The sequence below is a fragment of the Cryptomeria japonica genome, chromosome 10 (genome assembly GCF_030272615.1).
Source record: "Cryptomeria japonica chromosome 10, Sugi_1.0, whole genome shotgun sequence".
In the NCBI taxonomy this organism is placed as follows: Eukaryota; Viridiplantae; Streptophyta; class Pinopsida; order Cupressales; family Cupressaceae; genus Cryptomeria; species Cryptomeria japonica.
In genome coordinates, this window is record NC_081414.1 from 863257520 (window position 1) to 863267322 (window position 9803).

Consider the following 9803-nt stretch of genomic DNA (forward strand, 5'->3'; position numbering starts at 1 on the left):
CCGAGAGCGGCGTGTAGAGAGTTTTGCGCAGTCGAGATCGAGTCGATCTCGAACTGTCGGGACACGATCGGAGAGCCGTGGAGTGACAGGGCCAGCGGGACAGGACCCTCCTGCCGATCCGGGAGCAGGTGCCTCAGGGGCTAGACCATCTCCATCAGGGGATAGTCATACTTGAGAGACATGGTCTCTATTGTATTTTGAGCAGTGTATTCTTTGTACTGGACACAGTTGTGACACATTTTGTAGTTTTTGATCATGTTGAGAGATATATATATAGAGCACCATTTTTGACCGATGTGATGTGTTTATGGATGGATGTTGTATGTGTGCGTCTTCCTTTTTACATGATGATGTAATGCTTATATATGATGTAATGTATGATGTAGAATGTGTGTTTTTATATGTTATGAGACGTATCTTAAAAATGAGATGTATGATGTTAACATGCTGCTTTATGTAAGATGATGTGTAATGATGTAATAATGATAGATGGGATAATAATGAGATGCAACTAATTGTAAAATGATATGCAACTTAATGTAAAATGATATGCAACTAATTGTGTTTGGATCATCTCTCATTCTGTATTTGCCATCCGATATAACCATTTGTTTTTCTTTCTTTGTAAATATCATCATTTGAGCACTGATTTGTTTAGGATATGTTGAAAATTTATACAAGCATAATGGTATAATTGAACCATAATGACCTGAGTAAAATTTACATGATTTTTAATTTTGCAAGATAGCACAAGCGTCAAGGTATAATTGAACCAGGACGACCTGAGTGCGTATTGCGTAAACATACAAGAGTAGATCATTTATAATGCGTGAAATGGGATCAAGCCTTCAGTGATATGAATCACGTCTCGAGGCAAATATTCATACAATACAAGTGATCGCCTCCCAAACAGAAGACTAATAAAATGTTGGAAGTTTTCCATGATCTCTGGCTGTGAAGCTTTTGATGAGATACGGGAAAGATTCCAATTTATTAAAAAGTTCAAAATGCAAAATAATCAAGACCTTAATACGATAATGCAACATTGAGTACTTCAGAAAATCATCCATCCTTAAGTTTCTGGTGTATTGTTCGTGTTAGGTTGTTTTGATGTAGTGTAGTTGTGTTTGTTGGATGTCATATGTCTGAGTGTGGCAATAGTTGGTATGCCTTGAATGTTTGCAAGTTTTTTGAATAGTCTAATGTCCCTAGATGAGCGTTTCTGCTGGATATGAGTATGTACAGTGATTTCCAAGCCATGGTAAAATGTGGTAGATGAATAACCCAAGATAGTGACTACGCTAAGTATGTCCTGGAGAGATATATGCTAAGTGTCGGGCGATGGCCGAGAGTGTTTTGATGGATAAAATGGCATGGATATAGAGAAAGGAGCCGACCTTTCACAAAGGCGCCTGTTTTACCAGGTTTTCACCATTTGTTTTTATTGTACTTTGTATCTTGACTTTTTCTGGAGTTGTGTATTTTATTTTTTTTTTTGTTTTTTTTTTGTTTTGGCGTTTTCCGTGCACTAGGCTACTTTTAAGTATAGTACTTTTTTAGATGAATGCTATTAGTTGGATCATCAAGCACATCTCCTTCAGAATTTGTTAGCTGATAAGCACCTGATCCATAGACTGAAATGATGACATAGGGACCCAACCAGTTAGGTTCAAATTTCCCTTTCTTTTCTCTATCTTGCTGGTTTCTTGGATTTTCTTTTAAGACTAGATCACCAACTTTGAAGTTACGAGGAATAACCTTATGATTGTAGCTCCGGCACATGCGTTGTTGATATGCTTTGAGATGAGTATAAGCATGTTGGCGTCTTTCATCTAATAGTTCCAATTCTTGCAGTCGATTTACCCGATACTCTTCATCTGGAATCAAGCCTTTCAAAGAGACTCTAAGAGATGGAATTTCTACCTCCAAGGGTAAAATAGCTTCTGATCCATATACCAAGGAATATGGTGTTGCCCCTGTAGGTGTGCGGATGCTAGTCCTGTAGGCCCAAAGAGATGGATTGAGTTGTATATGCCAATCTTTGCCTGCATCATTCACTGTTTTCTTAAGGATTTTTAGGATCGTTTTGTTAGATGCTTCTGCCTGACCATTTCCTTGTGGATAGTATGGTGTAGAAAATCGGTGCTGGATTTTGAATTTTTCACATAGTTCCTGCACATCTTGGTTTTTGAAAGGTCGTCCATTATCTGTGACAATTGAACTTGGAATACCATATCTGCAGATTAGATAATTTAAGATAAAAGAAGCAATTTGTTTCCCAGTTACTGTGGTCATGGGAACTGCTTCAATCCATTTGGTAAAGTATTCTGTGGTAGTTATAATGAACTTGTGTCCATTTGAAGATGAAGGATGTATTTTGCCTACCAGATCCAATCCCCACTGACAAAAGGGCCAAGATGTGGTAAATGGTTGCAGTTCCTGTGCTGGTGCATGTATCAGATTGCCATGGATTTGGCATTTAGGACATTTCTTGGCGAAATGATATGAGTCTTTTTCCATGGTAGGCCAGTAGTATCCCATTTGTAGAAGCTTTTTAGCAAGAGTAGTGCCACTCGAATGTGTACCACAAATACCTTCGTGAAGCTCGTGTAAAGCCGAATCAGAATTATTACGATCAAGACAACGAAGAAGAGTACCATCTAGACCTCGACGATATAAGGTATCAGCGGTAAGGGTGTAACGAGCAGCTTGTCGGATAAAGTTACGTTTTTGGTTGCGGGATTGGTCAATGGGTAATATATTATGCTTGAGGTAGTCATATATTGGTCCATATAATGGAGAATCTGAACCGGTTAAGGCATATATAACATGAGATTCAGAATGGTCATAGGCGGGAGAGAACAGTTGCTCTACCAGGAACTCATAACGACTCTGTTGTTCTGGAATTTGTAGTAATGAAGCGATCGTAGCCATTGCATCGGCTGCTTTGTTATTTAACCTTGGTATTTGCTCAAAAGTGATGTGCACAAAATACTGTTTGAAATCATCCACCATCCGTTTGTAGGGTAGTAGCTTATCATCCTTTGTCTGATAATTGTTGTTGATTTGATTGATGACCAATTGTGAGTCTCCATAGACTTTTAATTCTGTGATCTTCCATTCGACGGCCATTTTGATGCCTATGACCAATGCTTCATATTCAGCCATATTATTTGTACATGGAAACATAAGCCTGTATGATCTTGGCATAGTGTGTCCTTCAGGGGTGATGAATAGAATGCCGGCCCCTGAACCATGTTGGGTATAGGACCCATCAAAGTATAGGATCCATTGTTTGGAGGAAAGAGCAAAAACGTCCCTGTCTGGAAATTCAATGTCCATGGTTTGTTTTCCGGGTAGCGGCGCTTCAGCCAACTGATCTGCAATTGCTTGTCCTTTGATGGCTCGTCTTTCTGTGTAGTGGATGTCAAATTCACTGAGAATCATAACCCATTTAGCCAATCGGCCTGTGAGAGCTGCCTTGCTGAGTAAATACTTGAGAGGATCAATTTTGGCTACTAGCTTGATAGTGTGTGCTAGCATATAATGTCGGAACTTTTGAGATGCAAAAACAACTGTTAGGCAAGCCTTTTCAATGAATGTATAATTGAGCTCATATCCATTCAATGTTCTACTGATATAATATATGGCGTGTTCTTTGCCTTGTTGATCTTCTTGTGCCAATAATGCCCCCAGTGAAACATCTGTCGTTGATATATACAATATAAGAGGCTTTCCTGCAATTGGTGGTACTAGAACCGGTGGATTCATAAGGTACTGTTTAATTTGGTGAAAAGATTCTGCACATTTAGTCTCCCATTTGAATGGCACATTTTTGTGTAACAAGTGGTTAAATGGCAGACTTTTATCTGCTAATTGAGCGATGAATCGTCGGATTGATTGAAGTCGTCCTTGGAGAGATCGAAGTTGACTGATATTCTTTGGTGGTGGCATATCCATGATGGCTTGTACCTTTGCTGGATCCACTTCAATACCTTTGGCTGAGACGATGTAACCTAGTAACTTGCCTGATGTAACCCCGAAGACACACTTCTTAGGGTTGAGTCGGACTTTGAATTTCTGCAATCGATCAAAGATCTTTGTTAGGATGCCAAGATGTTCAGTTCTGGTGAAGGATTTAGCTAGCAAATCATCCACATAGTCTTCCATAAATGTGTGCATCATATCATGGAATATGGTTGTCATTGCTCTTTGGTAAGTGGCTCCGGCATTCTTTAAGCCAAAAGGCATTACATTCCAACAGTATGTTCCCCAAGGACAGGTGAATGCTGTTTTGTCTTGATCTTCAGGAGCTATTTTGATTTGATTATAGCCTGAGAAACCGTCCATTAATGAGAGCATTGCATGGCCTGCTGTGAGATCTACAATTATATCAATACTTGGTAGAGGAAAGTCATCCTTTGGGCAAGCTTTATTGACATCTCTGAAGTCGGTGCATATTCTGATACTACCATCTGGTTTTGAGACTGGAACAATGTTAGAAATCCATTCTGCATAGTCAATAGGTCGAATGAATCCGACATCTAATAATTTCTTTAATTCTGTTTTAACCATGAGTGCTATCTGTGGATTCATCTTTCGTAGTTTCTGCTTGACTGGCTTGACCCCTGCAGAGATGGACAAGTGATGCATGATTAAGTGTGGATCCACCCCAGGCATATCAGCATATGACCAGGCAAAGTTAATTTGCTGTCCTTTAAAGAAGATGATGAATGCCAATCTTTCCTCTTCGGTCAGAGATTCTGCAAGGTGAATGTTTCTGACGGCTTCAGGGGTACCAATGTTGATTGATTGAGTGGGCTCAATTAATATGGGTGATCGTTCATGAAAATGTTCAGGAAGAGTGTCAAGTCTCCCATCATTAGGTGCCTTAAAAAGGTTTTTACCCTCAGATGCGTCCTTTATTTTTACTTTTTTGGGATCCATTGCTGCCATTGACTGGTTTTCAGCATTAGTTTCATTATTTGATTCATTTGTGCGACTGAGAGACTTGGCACTCCCTGAAGAACAGATGTCGGTATGCGGTTCACTGGTAGAGCCTGTTCCGGGAATTACGGTGCATAGGTAGTGGATAATAGATTTATCATCTGGAAAAATTGGGATACCATGAGTCTCAGATTCAGTCCAGTCGATGAGATCAGGGAAGACAAGTGGTAAGGAATCATGGGGTGGGTCAAGTTCAGCTACTGTAAGTGTTAGAATAGAGTTATCATCGTGATGGGTCTTATTTTTAAAGAAATTTAGGGTTTCATCGAGGTCTTCGATGGTATCATCTTCTACATAGACTTGTTCGTAATATTGCTGTTCGCTTTCCTGAACGTCATAGATATGTTGTGGTCCAAATTCAAGAGGTCTATCTTCTGCGTTATGTTCTTCTTGAGAAATGGATATGAAATCAGTATCATCTGGGATATTTGTAGTAGTATCTGAACAGGTACCCCATTCATATTCATTTGAATCAGTCTCATAGGCATCATCCCAAATTCTATCTGTGTTGTAGACAGGTATGTTGTATGGCGAAAATAAATCCTTGATGATAGATACTATTTTGACATTTTGTGTGGATTCTGTATCTGATCCATCTTCTACATTCTGGATTTGTTCATATATTGTGCTTCCTCGGGGAGGAATGATGGGTACTTGTGATGATAGGATTGGTTCTTGAGCCACTGGTGTGTGAATATGAACCACTGCTGCAGATATGGCCTTCTTATGATTCAGAAGCTTTCCCTGATGTATCTTCTGATCTTGACGTTCTCTTGCCTTACAGATTGTTTCTGCTGATTCAAAGAGAGCTTCCTGCCATGATTCTTCCTTGTATTTCTTCTTTGCTTTCCATTGAGGTTTTGTATTTGTATGTGGCGGCCTTTTTAATAGGAAAGTGAATTTAGAACCTAATCCTGCCTTATTTCTACTAGGTTGTGAAGGAAGATCTATAGGTTCAGTGACTCCTTCTTGGCGTTTCCCAATAGGTCCTTTACCGCCATATCCCATTTGTTTCATGATCAAGTAGCCTTTTCCATATAAGTGTGTTGGTAGAACAATGTCTAGAGCGGCCGCTCTATTAGCTTCTTCTTCATCTTTGTATAGCCAGTTAAGAACATCTTTATCTTCTGATTCATGTGCTAGAGTCCCCAATTGTATGAAGGTACCATTAAATTTAGTTATGGGCTGAGTTGCCTGATGTATTGATAGAGTAGGTAAACCATGTGATCTAGGTGATGTTGGCAATTTGGTTAAACACAAAGGCTCCATAGAGTATTCGCCCATGCCTTGGGCTTTGATTTGCATTTTCTGTTTGAAATCTCCCCATAAGGAGTTGGATTTTGCTATTGGTGGATCAGGTGTCGAAGACTGTTGCTTTTCTCTGTTATAAGGAACCAAACTGTCTTGGGCTGCCCCCATGGTATTGCAATGTTGAAATGGATTGTGATCAGCTGATATGGAGATTTCCTGTCCATCATAAGGAAATTTGACACACTGGTGGTATGTAGAAGGTACTGCTTGCATTTCATGTATCCAGGGTCGGCCTAGTAAGATATTATAAGTGAGATCAATATCTAAAACTTGACATATAGTATCCTTTTGCACGGGGCCTACCTGAATAGGTAATATCACTGTTCCTTTAGAGGACCGTTCCTCATCATCATATGCCTTTATGGTAATCTTTTTACAAGGATCAATAGATTCTTCTGAGAAACCTAGTGCACGGAGAAGCTTTAAAGTACATATATTAAGTCCGGCTCCTCCATCTATTAAGACTCTTTTGACACGGTGTTTGCAAACAATGACTTCAATATGTAAAGGAGTATTATGCGGATGACTCAATGAAGTATTGTCATGCTCTGAGAAAGTGAGGTTATGAGACTCTGTCATGTGGGCCACCATAGCTTGGAATTTGTCTATATCCAGATTTTGAGGTACATTTGTTTCTAAGAGCGCTTGCTCTAATATGTCTTTGTGTCTTGGAGATAGTTTTAACAATTCCAGGATAGATATCTGAGCCGGAGTTTTTCGCAGTTGAGTAACTAAGTCGTATTGGATTTTGGGTGTGGTGGTTGGAGGTGTAGTATGTCCCTTTAAGACATATTTCTGGGTCCGGGTTGTTACATTGACAGATTCATGATCACGTTTATCTCGAATGGTTATAACATTGACTTGATGGTCTTCAGCTGATATGTGATTGATTGTGTTGTTGTAGATGTGATTGATACGAGCTCCGCGGGTATCGTTTGAAGTCGATGCTCCATCTTTATAATTTGGTAAAGGATCTTTGAAGGCTTCGTGATCATTATTTGTTTTGAGACCATCCACTGTTAAGTCCCCTCGATCAATCATGTCTTGGATTATGTGTTTTAATCTCATGCACTCGTTTGTTCTATGACCTTTGTTTCGATGAAAATCACAATAATGGGAATCATTCCACCAAGGTGGTTTGATCGGGGGTTCATAATTGTTGATTGGAGGTAAAGAAAGAACCTTGTTTGTTAACAGCTCTCTAAATGCGGACTCTAATGATTGGCCCAATGGTGTGAAAATACGCTTATGGAAATTGTTGGTGTTGTTGCGTGAATTGTTGTTAGGCCCTAGATTCAGGTTTTTGTTTTGATTATCGTTGGCATTGTTGGTGTTGAGTTGTCCTTGAGTATTGTTGGGTGTATTGGGAGTAGCATTTTTAGGATTTTTCGTATTCTGAGTATTTCCTGATAAAGCAAGCACTGGTTGTTTAGATTTAGGATCATAGGATTCATTGTTGCCGTCGTTTTTATTTCGAGTCCAAAATCGGGTTTTGTCTAGGTTGGTATTGTTTTGGTTATTGTAGTTTGATGAGTTCGTTCCTTCTTTGTAGAATTTGAGTGTTCCCTTTTTGACACAAGCTTCCTCTACTTGGATGCCATTTTCAATTAACTTGTCAAAAGATGGGATGCATTGAAGTTTGAGTCTGTAACTCATTTCCCCATTCAAGTTATCAATGAAGATTTCCATTTTCTCTCTTTCAGGAATATCGCGAGGATATCTTGATACCATGCGTCGCCAACGTTGAAGGAATAACATGAATGTTTCATTGTTCTTTTGCTTGGTGTTGCAGATATCTAACATGGTTATGGCATGTTGGATGTTGTAAGAATAATGGGTGATGAATTTGTTGACTAATTCGTCAAATGATCTAACAGGTGGTGTAATCTTGGATAACCATTCCATTGTTTGTCCTCCTAGGCTTCTTGGGAATAACCTCATCAAATACGTGTCATTATGAGCAAATTCAAGACTCATAGTACAAAATTCTCGAACATGATCTCGAGGATCACCTTTCCCATCATATTTATCAAATTTAGGAATGTCTGAGTTTGGAGGAAAAGGTATCATGTTTAAGCTTCTGTCAAATGGATAAGGACAGATTTCGTTTATAGAATACCGCACAGTTGTCCTTTGTTGCATATCATGCATTTGTCTTTGCAACATTTGCATTTGTTGAGTAAGAGCAACCAAAGGCGCATTATCTTGCCGAGGGAAGAGTTCCTCCCTCGGATTTGTTCTCATTTGAAAAGGTGTAGCAAATGGTATGTGTTGTTCGGGGGTTTCGAACATAGGTACTCGCATTTCTGGTATATGTTGTTCTGGAATACGTTGTTTAGGTATGCGAGTCTCTTCTTCCCTTTGTTGTTCCTGATATGTGTATTGTTGAGATCCTGTTGGAAAGACATTTGCATCGAAATCTTCAGGAATTTTAACACCTTTGCTTGTAAGCATAAGCAGATATTTTTCTTTATCATTTTCCATGAGTTTTTCAATGAGTTTTTGGAATGAAGGATTTTCTTGGCATTCCTGAAGAATTGCATCAGTAATTTCAGGATCTTCTGAAGATGGAACTTCAAAAGGATTTGATAACCTGCGATTCATACTTGATTCCGCGGGTGTCTCGCTTTGTTTGTTTCGTTGAGAGCGAGTGACAGGCATTTCAATAGAAACTTTCAGTGATGAAAGGAACAAAGTCCTCGTTGATGTTTTGCTCTGGCGTTGGTGGTTCTGGTCTAGGTGTGTTATATGTGATGCACTCGTCGGGCAGGAATGCTGGATTGATTTTTCCTCCGCAGTTTATCTTTTGATTAAAAGCAGACTTTTGATAGTACGCTCTTGTTTTCAGGGGTTCTTTGTCAAATTCGCTGGATTTGTTTTGGATATAACGTTTGACGTGATAAAGAAATACCCGATGGGATTTGAAGAGTTGACGATTGATGTATAAAAATTTATTTCTCTTGATGAATTTGGAAAAGCTTGGTTGCTGTTTCTTTAACGTGATGTTGCGATAGAGGTTCTTCTTTCTCAGAATAAGGCGATTAGTTATGCATGAGTGATCAATGATTTCCTTTGATTGATTTGGACTCAGTTAATTCTTGTTTTGGAAATTTCAAATTTTACTTTATCAGAATGAAGGTTTAGCTATTCCTTCACGATAAAGCGTGCCAAATGATATGGATAAGAGTTTCCCGATCTGGAAACTGAATTTGACAATTTGGAAAATTTCTAGACAAGTGTTTTTGAGATGAGATCCGTAAGATATTTAAAGGATTGAATTAACACTGATGATGACAAGTTTCCGGATTATGATAGAAAAGACGTCCTCTAATGCTTGATTCGTTTTCAGATTCAGACAACCTTGTTTGACGCAAATTTGACTTGAAAAATAGTTTTATGTCTTGTTTCTGTCACTCTGGTTTGATGAAAAACGTGTTTTGATAAAAAACTGTGTTTGAAACATTTTTGAGATTTTCAAAAATTTT